The sequence below is a fragment of the Aythya fuligula genome, chromosome W, assembly GCF_009819795.1.
Source record: "Aythya fuligula isolate bAytFul2 chromosome W, bAytFul2.pri, whole genome shotgun sequence".
NCBI lineage: Eukaryota > Metazoa > Chordata > Aves > Anseriformes > Anatidae > Aythya > Aythya fuligula.
The window spans coordinates 3,581,268-3,597,159 of NC_045594.1; the positions used below are offsets into that span (position 1 = coordinate 3,581,268).

At 46.3% G+C, this 15,892-nt stretch overlaps 1 non-coding gene across 1 annotated transcript; it reads right to left on the reverse strand.

Moving 5' to 3' along the window:
* Nucleotides 1-1,077: 1,077 nt before the first annotated feature.
* On the reverse strand, nucleotides 1,078-1,201 carry LOC116501477. The gene has a single exon (XR_004254441.1). It is a non-coding gene; the product is annotated as a U5 spliceosomal RNA (small nuclear RNA).
* Nucleotides 1,202-15,892: the final 14,691 nt, after the last annotated feature.

Genomic DNA, 15,892 nt, shown 5'->3' on the forward strand with positions numbered 1-15,892 from the left:
TGCCTATGTCCTTGTCTGTGAGGTGGCCTTCCCCATCAAGTAGCGGACCTATGTTTTCTTTGGTTCTCCTTTTTCTGTTCACATATCTAAAAAAACCTTTTTTATTGTCTCCCACAGACCTGGGCAGCTTCAACTCTAGTTGGGCTTTGGCCAAGCGAATTTTTTCCCCACAAATGTGAACAGTGTCCCTGTATTCCTTCCTCGTCGCCTGACCCTCCTTCTAGCAGCTGTATACTTTCTTTTTTCTCCTAAGCTCCAGTAGAAGATCCCTGGTCAACCAGGCTGGCCTTCTGCCTCGCATGCTTGACTACTGATATTTAGGAATTGCCTGATCTTGTGCTTTTAGGAGGCAGTGCTTAAAGACTGACCAGCACTGATGTACGCCAATGCCTTCAAAAGCAGTTTCCCAGGGGACCTTGCTGACTAGTTCCCTAAGCAGCCTTAGGTCTGCTTTCCGCATAGCCAGGCTGAAGTTTTGGTGGCAGTTTTCCTTCTGTTACCATAAATTCTAAACTCAACCACTTCATGGTTGCTATGACTGTAAGAAAAAAATCAAATAATTTTCACAGAATCACAGAATCACAGAATTGTCTAGGTTGGAAGAGACCTCAGGATCATCAAGTCCAACCTCTGACCTAACACTAACAAGTCCTTCACTAAACCATATCGCTAAGTTCAACATCTAAGTGTCTTTTAAAGACCTTCAGGGATGGTGACTCCACCACTTCCCTGGGCAGCCCATTCCAATGCCTCACAACCCTCTCAGTAAAGAAATTCTTCCTAATATCCAAACTGAAACACCCCTGGTGCAACTTTAGCCCATTCCCCCTCGTCCTGTCACCAGGCACGTGGGAGAACAAACCAACCCCCACCTCGCTACAGCCTCCTTTAATGTACTTTAATGTAAAGAGCGATAAGGTCGCCCCTGAGCCTCCTTTTCTCCAGGCTGAACAAGCCCAGCTCCCTCAGCCGCTCCTCACAGGACTTGTTCTCCAGACCCCTCACCAGCTTCGTCGCCTTTCTCTGGACTCTTTTGAGCACCTCAATGTCCTTCTTGTAGCGAGGGGCCCAAAATTGAACACAGTACTTGAGGGAGCCTCAAAAAATTCCACAACACTCATGTTTGTTCCTCTCCACGGAAATCTGGAAATCATTAGTAAAAGGCGAATGATTTATATGATCTGAAGAGAAACCAGAGTATGTTTCTTCAGACAGGATCTTCTGTGAAGCTTATTTTATTCGCAATTGCAATGGTGGGCGTCCTGTCAATCAGGAGCACATTTTAGTAAACAAATCATAACCTTCTATTTCCTATTACCTGACGCCTGATCACCTCCCCTGTTTCCTCATTGGCTGAGTAGTACAGGTTTACAAGCTACTCGATGCTCCTCTGTACCATATATGTACAATTTTTCTTTTTTTCTACCCTTTTCTCCTTTCTTATGTTTTGAGAACTTGTGATCTTTTTTTTTTACTGTTCTCACACTGCTCATCCTGTTTTTTTCAAGCTTCTACCCTATTTTGGAACAGTGAGGGCTTCTACTCTCCACTTATCTACTTAGCATTTCTCCTTATTATGACTACACAACTACCTTGGAATACAGAAAATTAGTTCTCTACTGCAAAAACACAACTTCGTTTCTCACATGACTGAGATGGCCGTCAATTGCCATGTCTCCCACAAGACCCTTTCTGTTCTCCAGCAACAGATCTAGGAGGACACCTTTCCTAGTTGGCTCCCTTAGCACCTGCACCAAGAAGTTATCATCTAGGTGCTTTATGAACCTCATGGACTTGCTCATGTCAGCCATGGGGTGATCCCAGTTGACGTCTGGCAAGTTGAAGTCCCCCATAAGGACAAGGGGAGTTGATCTCAAGGCATCTCATAGTTCCACAAAGAATAATTCATCAGCGTTGTCGTCCTGGCCAGGTGGTCTGTAATAGACTCCCGCAGTGACATCCCCTTTATTTGTTCATCCCTTAATCCTTACCCAGAGGCTCTCAACTTTGCCATCCACAACTTGAGGTTCCACACAGTCCAGCCCATGCTTCATGTACATCGCCACCCCACCACCTCGCCTACCCTGCCTGTCCCTCCTGAAGAACCTGTAACCATCTATTGCAACACACCAGCCACAGGACTCATCCCATCCGGTTTTGCTTATGCCTATGATGTCATAGCTGTGGGAGTGGGCCAAGACTTCTAGCTCATCCATTTCATTCCTCATACTGCGTGCATTTGTGTAGAAGCACTTCAAATGCGCCTCCCTTTACGCAGCACCTTGTGGAGCTGACCCAAGGACCTCACCGGCACACAGTCCCTCTGATTCTAGCGCACCATCCCTTAGCTCATCACCAGTGTGTCTGGTTTTATCCCCTTTCCCCTTCGACTCTAGTTTAAAGCCCTATCTATCAGCCCTGCCAGCTCCTGAGCAAAAATCCTTACCCCTCTCTGAGAGAGGCGCATCCCACCTGGTGCCAGCAGGCCTGGTATTACGTAGACCTTCCCTTGATCAAAAACCTCAAAGTTCAGCTGGTTGCACCAGTCCCAAAGACCCATGTTAATGTGATGAGTCTGCTTGTCAGCATTGATCCTCCCATCGGGAGGACAGAGGCAAGCACAACCTGTGCCACTGAACCTTTAAGTAATCACCATAAAGCGCTAAAGTCCCTTTTGATCACTCTTGGACTTCTCCTTGCTACCTTGTCATTACCAGCCTGAAAGAGCAGTAGCGGGTAGTAGTTGGTGGGCCATACCAGGCACTGGACTTTCTTAGCAAAGTCTCTCACCACAGTCCCAGGGAGGCAATAGAATTCTCCGTGGGTTGGGTCCGGTCGGCATATCGGGCCCTCTGTCCCTTTCAAAAGAGAGTCCCCCATGACAATAACCCTTCTTTCTTTTTTGACAGATGATGTAGCAATGTTGGGGGTAGGTTGCCTTGCCTTAGGCACCCTCTCCAACTGGGATGGGCTTTCGTCTACTTCGTTGTTCTGGCTGTCGTGTTTTAGATCCTCGTACCTGTTATATAACGGTAGATGGGAAGGTGAGGTGGGCAGGGACAGGGCTCACCTACCATCCTGAACAGGAACCCACCTCCATTCCCCCCCGTGGCCTAGGTCTCCTTCTACTGCCTGGCGGGATGAGGGAACTTTTGTCTTCTGCGTAGCAGGAGGCACTCGTGCTGCGGCAGGCTCCTGAGTCTGTCTCAGAGAGGGTAGAGTACACCTCCACCGGTCAATTTCCCTCTCTGACTCCCTGATGCTCCTGAGCCTGCTCACCTCCTCCCGAAGCTCCGCTACCTGGCTGAGCAGCTCTTCAATCTGGGCATACCTCCCACAGGCATACCCCCCGCTGCTGCTGTCCGACAGAAGACTCAGGCACACCCTGCAGCCCAAGACCTGGACGGCAAGAGATGCGGAGGCCATGTTTTTCTGCCTGGGTGATACCATGGCCAGGTTCCTCGCAAGCAGGTTACAAGTACCAAAGGGAAAGACCGCTGCAAAAGAGCGGCAGGGGCCCCTCCCTGCTCGCCCTGCCTGTGCAAACTGCCTTGCAAACTGCAGCGCCACAACCTGTTTGCCTGTCCTGGCCGCTGCGCTCCTGGTCGCTCGCACTCTCTAGGGGCTGCTTTTGAACGACCTTGGTGGGGGCGCTGCTGGCTCTGCCTACACCTCGTCAGCATCCCTCGCGAGGGCTGCTGGGTCCTGGCAGCTCCCTCGGCTGCTTTGAGTGGCCTCGATGCCGAAAAAAAAAGCCTTACCTGTCTCGTTCCCCCGCTCCGATGCAGAACGTGTCTGCCCTGGAGCCAATTGCCTTGGCAAGTCTGCCCAGAGAAATAAACCCCATTTTACACAGCAGTGCATTGCTCTCAAAGGGGAAGGGGAGATATCCCTTCTGATAAAGAAAGGGAAACCCAAAAATGAATGCCAAAAGCAGATGGGAGACAAAGAAGAGGATCTAAAAGGACGAAAAGTGGGGGAATAAAAAGACGTTGGGAAGGAAGAGGAAGAAAAAAAGGAAGAAAAAGAACAGTGCAAAGAATGGGTGAAGAGGAGCACAAATGTCCCACATGAACTTGGGATGTCTTATAGAAACCTTTCTATGTAATATCTAAATGTTTTGTTTAATTTTATTTTATTTAGGAATGAGGCTGAGTGCAGGCTAGATGAGGCTATTTAAGAGTGCCAGTGGCTCCCACTGGCTGTTCAGGCTAACTGGAAGAGTCAGCAGCCATCTGGGTTCTGTGCTGCACAACAAGGGGGAGGAGAAGACTGAGAAATGACTAATAGTAAAAAAAAAATATATAAAATGATGGCTTCCATTTCTTTATTAGGCTGTCAGGACAGATAACTAAAAGTCACTGATATCCTAAATCCATTGACACCTGTGGAAACACTAGGGGAGAGGTGGGGGAAGATAGATACAGGTCTGACCTCCTTGTTGGACAGTCTGTGCAGATCTCCTTGATTTCAATGGGAGAAACAAATCCATTTATCATTGGATCAGATCCTTAATACTGAATATTTCAAAGGAAGTGTGGGAGGGGAGAAGAGGAGTAATAGAATGGAAAAGAGGAATGCAGAGGAAGGATGAAGAGGATGAATAGGCTGTGGAAGTTGGAGGTGGTGGAGAGGCTGAATCTGAAGTGGGCAGCAGAGGGCTCTAGCAAGAAAGTCTGCTCTCCAGCCTCATTCAGTTGCAGAGAAGCTGAAGTTATTTGCGGAGCTGCCTAGCATTGCCTTGAACTATCTGAGAAACCAGTGGCATTCAGGACAAATTACATCTAATTTACTGTACAAATTGCCATGCTATCAGACACAGCAAATGTGTTTATTAAAAAACAGAGGCATAGGCATGGGTCGTATCTTTGTGGCACCAGATAATCAGAGACTAAGCCCACTAATATGGGCAAATTGCATTTGATTTTTCATGCTGGAAAGATTACCAATAAGGGTTCTTTTATCCTTGCTTTCACTATCCTGAAAGCAGAAGGGGGTGCTTGCCTATTCCAGTACTATTGAATTATTTTGGGATCTCAGTCATTGACCCACACTCATGATTAGGACTGAGTAAACATTTATCTCAATTTGTAACTCGTGATGTTTCCTAGCAATGAAGAAGTAACTACAGAGAACTGGGGTACTATTGGAAGAACTATTTGAATAGTTACAACTTGTTGAGTGATTTTTTGAAACAGCAAAAATCCCATGGCTTGCTGCAGCTGAGCAAACCAAGCTACCAGGGCAACTATGAGAAGTTCTCATGACAGTGTTCCCACATCGCCCAATTGAAGATTTTAGAAAAATATTGTTACCAGTAGCTGGCTTCAAGGACAAGGTCTACGTGAGTGCTAATCACAAGGGGGTTGTTTTCTTGCAGGTGGGTTTGTTTTCTTATAGTTGTTTGTCTGAGTGCTTTTGACCAATAATCTTGTGTGAGACACTATCCGCCCGTTAAATTAACTATAAAAGTTAGGATATTCTGGCAATAAAATGGAGCATGATCTGACCATACTGGTGTCTGTTGCGCTTTCGGCCGTGCTTCCTGCAACAACAACTCTTAAAAAAGCTCTTCTACCTTTCAGTGGATACTCAAGACTGACGTGATCGAAGTATTAGGACAGGCATTTTGGAATTTACAGAGGTATCCAAGGGAGGGGTTGACACTGAAAAACATGAAAAGCTGGTGGAAGCAGACCTGCTGTTATCTAGCTAATGTGCCTGTTTTCTTGTCTAAAAATGGATAGGAAAAAGATTTGTTTGTTCATTCATCTGTTGTTTTAAATCATCTAATTTAGGAGTTAACAAGTCTGTTATCAGAGGTCGATGTTATAAATGAGGTCTCAACTCAATCTGAATATAGCAATATTTATATTTATAAAAGGTATAAAAGGTATAACAGGCAAGTAAACAGCGCTGGGTGTGCGGGGAGTCTACGCTCCACAAACATCACGAACATCAAACATTCTAAATATACAGAACATTGCTTTACATACTAAACACAAATATGCCTATACATATGTACGATCAGAAAAGGTAGCAAACAATACTTTAAGATCCATAACTTACGAAAATCGAGTACACCTATACATACTCGCGATCAGAAAAGGTAACAAACAATCCTTTAAATTCCATGACTTAAGAGACTCCATTTACCATTCCTTTTCTTGATTACAAACAAGTCTCCATTTTACATTTCCATTCTCCATTTTCCATTCCCTTTGAACAATATGTCTTGCTCTAAGTTGTCAAGCAACTCGGTCTTCAGGCCTTATGTATCCCGTTCTTCCCGGATCGAAGAAAAGTATATCCATCTCCTTTTCAAGGCCAATAGGCCTGACTCAAAATGCACGTCCAGGTCAGCAGGGGGTGTAACAACAAAAGCCTTCGATGGCAGTAGCGGTGGGGGGGGCCGATGTCGTGGCAGTCAGATCAGTAAAGGAGCCCATAGCTCCCTCACTATCTGGCAAGCCACACGTTTCTGACTGTGGCTCCACAGGGCTCCTTAAGGCCTCAGAGACTGCTTGCCAGGTGCCGAGCAATCCCACTGCAACCTTGTCATTTTTAGCTGCAGAGTCCCACACCTTGACCTCAATTTGGTCCCATATTTCAGGCTCATAAATTGTCCGACTGTTAATAAGGAGAATTGCTGAGGGATTTTTGAAACAGCAAAGATCCCATGGCTTGCTGCAGCTGAGCAAACCAAGCTACCAGGGCAAGTATGAGAACTTCCCATGACAGTGTTCCCACATCGCCCAAATGAGGATTTTAGAAAAATATTGTTACTAGTAGCTGGCTTCAAGGACAAGGTCTATGTGACTGCTAATCACATGGGGGTTGTCTTCTTGCAGGTGGGGTTGTTTTCTTGTAGTTGTTTGTCTGAGTGCTTGTTATAAATGAGGTCTCAACTCAATCTGAATTTTATAATATTTTTAAAACAAATATTTCTAAAAGGTATAAATGGCAAGTAAACAGCGCTGAGTGTGCGGGGAGTCTATGCTCCACCAACATGCACACATGAACATCAAACATTCTAAATATACAGAACATCGCTTTTACATACTAAACGAAAGTATGACTATACCTACGTACAATCAGGAAAGGAAACAAACAATTCTTTAAGTTCCATAACTTATTAAAATCAAGTACGCCTATACATATGTACAATCAGAAAAGGTAACAAACAATCCTTTAAGTTCCATGACTTAAAAGACTCCATTTCCCATTCCTTTTCTTGATTACATACAAGTCTCCATTTTCCATTCCCTTTGAACAATATGTCTTGCTTTAAGTTGTCAAGCAACTCGGTCTTCAGGCCTTATGTATCCCGTTCTTCCCAGATCGAAGAAAAGCATATCCATTTCCTTTTTAAGGCCAATGAGGCCTGGGTCAAAAGGCACGTCCAGGTCAACAGGGGGTGTAACAACAAAAACCTTTGATGGCTGTAGCAGCAGAGGGGCCCATGGCATTGCAGTCGGATCAGTAAAGGAGCCTGCAACTCCCTCACTATCTGGCAAGCCACATGTATGTGATTGTGGCTCCACATGGCTCTTTAAGGCCTCAGAGACTGCTTGCCAGGTGCCGAGCAATCCCACTGCAACCTTGTTGTTTTTAGTGCAGAGTCCCACACCTTGACCTCAGTTTGGTCCCATATTTCAGGCTCATAAACTATCCGATTGTTAATAAGGAGAATAAGCTATAAGCTTACCAGGACAGTCTTTGTTCCTAAGGACGTATGATTCCCCATAATGCGCAACTGCTTACCAGCAATGGGCAGTTGTATGTGCAGGTCCGCTTCACTCAGCTCGAGCTTCTCTCCAGCTCCAGTGCGCCTATTTAGAGCGACTTTCTGTTCGGGCTTCTCTGTGCGGTTTGCTGAGTTTGGCCGAACCTATCTTCATGAGGCAATCAAAGTGCCTGTTCCCGTCCTGGTCTCCATCCTGCCAGCCTGTGTACTGGGTCTGGCTGGAATGTTAACTTTCCCGGCAGCAGTCCATACAGTGCCGTACTCTGCACTTGTAGCTGGAACAGCAGTGTTATCACACCAGTGTTGTGTCTACTGCTGAGCAGCAGTGGCACAGCATTGGGCCTTTCTCTAACCCTCCTAGGGGGTGGGCAAAAATTGAGGAGAGAAACATCACTAGGGCAGCTGACCTAAACCAATCAAAGGGATATTCCATACCATGTGATGTCACACTCAGCAATAAAAGGTGGAAACAGGAAGAAGAGAGGAGGGGTGGGCTCTCGTTGGGAAAACGTCTGTCCTCCTCTTGAACACCGGCTACGTGCGTTGAGGCCTTGCTTCAAAGACGTGGTCAATCATTGCTCATTTGTGGGAAGTAGAGAGTAATTTCTTTCCTCTGCACTTCCACATAGCCTTTATTTATTTTATTTGTTTGTTTTCCTCCCTTCTTTTTATTTTTCCCTCTTCCCCTCCCTTTTCCCCTTTCCCTTTTTATTTCCCCTTAGTTAAATTGTTTAGTTCATGGTAATCTTTATTTAATTATTATAATTATTTCCCTTTAATTAAATTATCCTTATCTCAACCCGTGAGTTGTTCTTTGTTTTACTTCTCCCCCTCCTTTTCTAAAGGAGGGGGAGTGAGAGAGCGGTTGTGGGGTTTAGCTGCCCAGCACGGTAAAACCACCACAGTCCTTTTTGGCGCCCAACGTGGGGCTCGAAGGGTTGAGATAACAATAGAATTGATTAAACGCATACAACTAACATGCTTGCTTGCTAGTAACCATGTCCATTGTCCTGTTAATAATAGCTTTGATCATATGTCATGCAATCTGTGTCATATTCTTCTTTCTCCTATATATCCGATCCGACAAAGTGCTACAATCTGTGTTCACTTTTTTTAATTCGCTGTGCTGCCAAGCACTGACCTTGGGTTTAATCTGGAATTCAGGCTCTGCGCTGTTATCATTTGGGTCCCATGGAAACTATCTTTCAGAGAATATTCAGAACTACACTGCCTTCCTTTTCTCATCTGGACACCAGTTTATTAATAATATCGGGAATGGTACCTTTCCCTTCTTTCACAGTGGGCTAATTACAACAGTTTGGGAGTATTTTGAAGATCCATCTGTAACCCATGTATTGCTATTTCTAATTCTGAATAACAGGTTTCATTTTCTCTCTAAGATTAGTCAAATGTTTAGAAAACTTACTTGGGAATCTGTCCCGAAACAGTCTCGTGGTGAGTGGCACGGTGTGTGGGATGATGTTGGCAGATACCTGTCACGAGTGTCTCCTCCAATAGTTTTGAACTTCACCCCTGAGCAAATGCTAAATCCTAAAAACTTGGTAGAATGTTTGAGAGTTGTATGTCCTGACCCTGATAATGCTGGAGAACGACAGCTTGCAGCATTGTGCTGGGTCCTGGCTTACTCCTATCAAACACTGTTTAACATCATCCAGCAACTTGAAGAGAGGGAGGAAGTCTCTGAATCTGATGACCAAGTAACATGCTGTGGCTGACCCAGAGGACCAACCAGCTATGGTATCAGTCGCCCCCATAGTCAAGTCAAAACAATGGAAACGGAGGTCAGCTCGTTTAGTAAGGGAAGAAGGCTCTCCTAAGAAGGAGGGAGAAGGGGAAATGGCAGGCACCTCTAAAGCAGAGCCATCACAAAAACAGCAGGAAGACGAGACAGAAATCATAAAGGAATCAGAAACCACTAGATCCTTATCCCTGAGTGAGATGCGAGAAATATGAAAGGATTATGGTCGACGCCTAGGTGAACACATCCTCACTTGGCTGCTCCGATGCTGGGATGCTGGGGCCAATAGCATACAATTAGAAGGCAATGAAGCCAAGCAGCTGGGATCCCTCTCTAGAGAAAGGGTAATTGACAAAGTAATCAGGAGAGGAGCACAGGCCCTCAGCCTCTGGAGGTGACTCCTGGCAGCTGTGAGAGGAATATATGCCCATAAGGAAGATATTGTATATCACATAGGCAAGTGGATCACTGTGGATAAAGGTCTCCAGCATCTGCGGGAATTAGCTGTGCGGGAGATGATTTATAGTGATTTGGACAATGCCCAGACACCTCAAGACCCCGATGAAGTCCAGTGCACAACATCCATGTGGCGTAAATTTGTGCGGAGTGCACCATCAGCACATGCCAGTACCCTGGCAGTAATTAACTGGGATGAGGGGATGGGACCAACAATGTATGATCTGTCCTGCCAGCTTCAAAAATATGAAGACAATCTCTCTGCTCCGCTACAGTCCTGTGTCTCAGCTGTGGAGAAACTGTCTAAAGGACTTGACCAGCTCGTGGAACAAGTATATTCCCCCTCATTTAGACAGAGTGATACTTCAGCCACTAAGAATCAGCATTCGCCTGCTCAAGAGAGAGAGTACCCAAGACGTACACCACGTGGCACCTTGTGGTTTTATCTGCGTGACCATGGGGAAGATATGAGGAAATGGGATGGTGTACCTACTTCAACCCTAGCTGCTCGGGTACGTGAACTGAAGGGAAATACAGCAGCAAGAAGAGGGGCTCCTAAGAGAAATGCTGCTCCAGTTTCTATTGGGCAGTACCCCAGAGGCAGTAGAAGAGCTGATGTTATTCTTGACCACGATGAAGGGACCTCTACCTCTCATTTGCCAGAATTAAGTGGCAGACGCTCCAACCAGGACTAGAGGGGCCCTGCCTCTGGCCAGGTAGAGGAGAGGGATAACCGGATTTATTGGACTGTGTGGATCCGATGGCATGGCACATCAGAACCACAAGAATACAAAGCTCTAGTGGACACTGGCGCACAATGTACCTTAATGCCATCAGGCTACCAAGGGACAGAACTCACCTGTATCTCTGGAGTGACAGGGGGATCCCAACAACTATCTGTACTGGAAGCTGAAGTGAGTCTAACTGGGAATGAGTGGAAAAAGCATCCCATTGCGACTGGCCCAGAGGCTCCGTGTATCCTTGGCATAGACTATCTCAAGAGAGGATACTTCAAGGATTCAAAAGGATACTGGTGGGCTTTTGGCATAGCTGCTTTGAGCACAGAGAAGATTAGGCAGCTGTCTACCCTGCCTGGCCTTTCAGAAGACCCTTCTGTTGTAGGATTGCTGAAGGTTGAAGAACAACAGGTACCAATTGCTACTACAACAGTGCACCGACGGCAATATCGCACCAACCGAGACTCCCTGATTCCCATCCATGAGTTGGTTCACCGACTGGAGAGTCAGGGAGTAATCAGCAAGACTCGCTCACCCTTTAATAGTCCTTTATGGCCAGTACGAAAGTCTAATGGTGAGTGGAGGCTAACAGTGGACTATCGGGGCCTGAACGAAGTCACGCCACCGCTGAGTGCTGCAGTGCCGGACATGCTAGAACTTCAGTACAAACTAGAGTCAAAGGCAGCCAAGTGGTATGCCACAATTGATATTGCTAATGCATTTTTCTCCATCCCTTTGGCAGCAGCATGCAGGCCGCAGTTTGCTTTGCAAGAACTCTTTTGAGTGGGGCCCTGAGCAACAACAGGCCTTTGAACAAATCAAACAAGAAATAGCTCGTGCAGTGGCCCTTGGGCCTGTCTGTACAGGACCAGCTGTGCCATACATACTTTACACTGCACCTGGGGAGCATGGCCTCACCTGGAGCCTTTGGCAGAAAACCCCAGAAGAAACTCGAGGTCGACCTCTGGGCTTCTGGAGTCGGGGCTATCGAGGATCAGAAGCCAATTACACCCCAACTGAAAAAGAAATTCTCACAGCATATGAGGGTGTTCGAGCTGCTTCAGAAGTTGTGGGTACAGAGGCACAGCTCCTCTTGGCCCCACGGCTACCTGTGTTACATTGGATGTTCAAAGAGAAAATTCCCACTACACACCATGCAACTGATGCTACATGGAGTAAGTGGATAGCGTTAATTACAAAGCGGGCTTGAATGGGAAAACCCAATCGCCCAGGAATCCTGGAAGAGATTATGGACTGGCCGGAAGGCAGAGATTTCGGAGTGCCAACAGAAGAGGCAACCCGTGCTGAAGAGGCACCACCATACAATGAGTTGCCAGAAGACAGAAAGCAGTATGCGTTGTTTACTGATGGATCCTGCCGTGTGGTAGGGAGCCATCGGAAATGGAAAGCTGCTGTGTGGAGTCCCACACGACGAGTTGTGGAGGCCATGGAAGGGGAAGGCAAGTCGAGTCAGTATGCAGAAGTGAAAGCCATACAACTGGCCCTAGATATCGCCGAAAGAGAAAATTGGCCAGTATTGTATCTTTATACTGACTCATGGATGGTGGCAAATGCTCTGTGGGGGTGGCTGCAGCAATGGAAAGAGAGCAACTGGCAGCGCAGAGGTAAACCTATCTGGGCTGCTACCCTGTGGCAAGATATTGCTGCCCGGGTAGAAAACCTGGATGTTAAAGTACGTCATGTAGATGCCTACATGCCCAAGATTCGCGCTACTGAAGAATATCAGAACAACGAAGAAGTGGATCGAGCTTCGAAAATTGAAGTGGCTCAGGTGGACCTAGACTGGGAACGTAAGGGTGAACTGTTTGTAGCTCGATGGGCCCATGAAACACCAGGACATCTGGGGAGAGATGCCACTTACAGATGGGCTCGTGATCGAGGGGTGGACTTGACCATTGAGGCCATCACACAGGTTACCCATGAGTGTGAGACCTGTGCTGCAATCAAGAAAGCCATGAAGGTAAAATCTCCCTGGAACAGGGGGAGATGGCTAGGGTTTCAATATGGTGAGGCCTGGCAAATTGACTATATCGGACCACTCCCAAAAACTTGCCAAGGCAAACGGTACATACTCACCATGGTAGAAGCAACTACTGGGTGGCTGGAAACATACCCTGTAAACCATGCCACGGCCCGAAACTCTATCTTGGGCCTGGAAAGACAAGTATTGTGGCGTCATCGTACACCAGAGAGAATTGAGTCTGACAACTGAAGTCACTTCCGAAACAATTTTTTTCACCTCCTGGGCCAAGAGTCATGGTATTGAGTGTGTGTACCACATCCCTTATCACCCACAAGCCTCTGGGAAGGTTGAGAGGTACAATGGACTGTTAAAGACTGTTACGAGCATTAGGTGCTGGGACGTGGAAACACTGGGACACAAATCTACCAGAAGCCACTTGGCTAGTTAACAATAGGGGGTCTGACAGCCGTGCTGGTCCTGCCGAAACAAAACCCCTACACACTGGGAAAGGAACTAAAGTTCCCGTAGTGCATGTAGGAAGGTGGATGGGGAAGGAAGTGTGGGTTGCTCCTGCCTCGGGAAAAGGCAAACCCACTCGTGGGATTGTCTTCGCCCAAGGACCAGGGTATACCTGGTGGGTCATGCAAAAGAATGGGGATATCAAGTGTGTGCCTCAAGAAGATTTGACATTGAGAGAAAACTAATCTATAATCTAAGTTGTATGTTGTAGGAAGATGCTGTAGGATCAACGACAGGTCAACTTTGCAAGGAGCTGGGCAGTGCAACAAGGACTTGAGCTAAGCTGGTGCTGGTGTCCAGACATCCAACTCCGCCTGCCTTGAGTGGCCACTTTGGCAGATGAAGACCTAATAATCATCAGTTCTTAAGAACATTTTCCAAGAAAGACCTATGGAATGAAAAGATACACCTCCCTATTAATCCTGTCCTGTTAAATCCTTGTCCTGTCGGTCCTCTTCTCGAACACCGGCTGTGTGCGTTGAGGCCTTGCTTCAAGGATGTGGTCAATCACCGCTCATTTGTGGGAAGTAGAGAGTAATTTCTTTCCTCTGCACTTCCATATAGCCTTTATTTATTGTATTTGTTTGTTTTCCTCCCTTCTTTTTATTTTTCTCTTTTCCTTTCCCTTTTCCCCTTTCCCTTTTTATTTCCCCTTAGTTAAATTGTTTAGTTCATAATAATCTTTATTTAATTATTATTTCCCTTTAATTAAATTATCCTTATCTCAACTCGTGAGTTGTTCTTTGCTTCACTTCTCCCCCTCCTTATCTAAAGAAGGGGGTTTAGAGAGCGGTTGTGGGGTTTAGCTGCCCAGCACAGTAAAACCACCGCAGCCTGTTCCTCTTCACTTCTTTTTCCTGCTTCTTTATTGATGACGTAACTTCATCACGTTGCACTTTTTCTTTATTTTTTTCTTCTTTCTTGAGGGCAGGCTCTCCTCTTATACCCTTCTCTCCACAGCAGTTCTTCTCAAAACAACTTTTCATTGGTCAAACAACTTTGATTGTAAGGACAACAGCAAACACCCAGAAACATCCATGCCTTAATGGCTGGAGAACAAGAGACCAGCTGGAGAACAAGAAACCGGAGACTGCATGGAGTCTCCTGAATCACCCTTCTTTGTTCCCTCTAAACTCTTTTATATGGCCTCGTCATTAAGAGTCTAATGTTATCTCAACCATGGGGCTTTCTGACTGCCATGGCCACACTCCCAAATCTCCCCCTTCTTTATTAATATAAACCATTTTCTCGACATGAATTACCACTCCATATATAACATCAACAAATCTGTTATCACTAGCAAACAAACGGACTTGGTGCTGATTTTAGGTGGAACATTTCAGTTCAAGGAATTCACAGTATCTGAACAATTTTTTCCTTCCCTATGGAGAAGGGGGAGGTGATTTTTTTTTCTTTTAAACAAGGAAAATCTGATAGATTTTAGGGAAATCATCAACTTCTGGTTAGTGAGACAATTCAGAATAGTAATCCATCTGAATTTGTCTCTTCCAACCCCCACGGCCACTTTCCCAAATCTCCCCCTTCTTTATTAATATCAACCATTTTCTCGACATGAATTACCACTCCATATATAACAGTGCTTTTGACCAATAATCTTGTGTGAAACACTATCCACCCCTGTTAAGTTCACTATAAATGTTAGGCTATTTGGGCAATAAAATGGAGCATGATCTGACTCTACTGGTGTCTGTCTTCATTTTGGCCATGCTTCCTGCAACATATGGTGCCCGAACAGGCTGAGACCTGAACAGGCTGAGACCCGAACAGGCTGCGACCCGGACATGCTGAGAGACGCTGAGAGATCTGACAGATGCTGACAGAAACAGAGAGACTTCAGAGAGACACGGAGAGCCCTGAGAGAAGTTGAGAGATGCTGGGAGAAGCTGAGACCTGAGAAACGCTGAGAGACCCAACAGACGCTGAGAGACCTGAGACACACGAAGAGACTTCAGAGGCATGGAGAGCCCTGAGAGATCCTTCAGAGACACAGACAGCTCTGAGAGACACAGAGACACCTGACAGAAGCCGGAACACCTGAGAGACATTGAGAAACTCCAAACACTGACCCGGACAAAGGACTCACAGTGAGACGCGGGCCATTGACGTCATCGCGGTGAGACGCAGGGTAAAATCGCGGTGAGATGTGGGGTAAAATCGCGGGGAGACGCGGGATAAAGTCATGGGGAGACGCAGGGAAAAATTGCAGGGAGACGCAGGGAAAAATCGCGGCTAGACGCGGAAAGAGATCACGGTTCAACGTGGGAAACAAAGGAATCGCGGTGGGATGCGGGAAATTGACGTCATCGCGGAGCGACGCGGGACATCCAAGATCGAGTTGCTACGGGAGACCAGAGGCATCAGCGGACAATGGCAGCCGACCCTCACCATGTGGCGAGTTGGTACATAGCAGAGGGGCGGAGATCAGGACCCTGCAGACTGTCTGACGTAACCATGGAGGCACCGGCAGCTGTGCTGCTTCTCTCTATCATTCTTTTTATGAGAGGCGTATCTTGCAATGCAAAAAAGACTATTCGTCCCCAGATCAGTGTTATAACTATGCTGTTACGTAATTTGATAGATGTACAAATGTTCCTGGATAACATTCCGTGGGGTTGCCACATTGTACGGATTACTAATGACGACTTAGCTATATTACTACCTTTATTGCA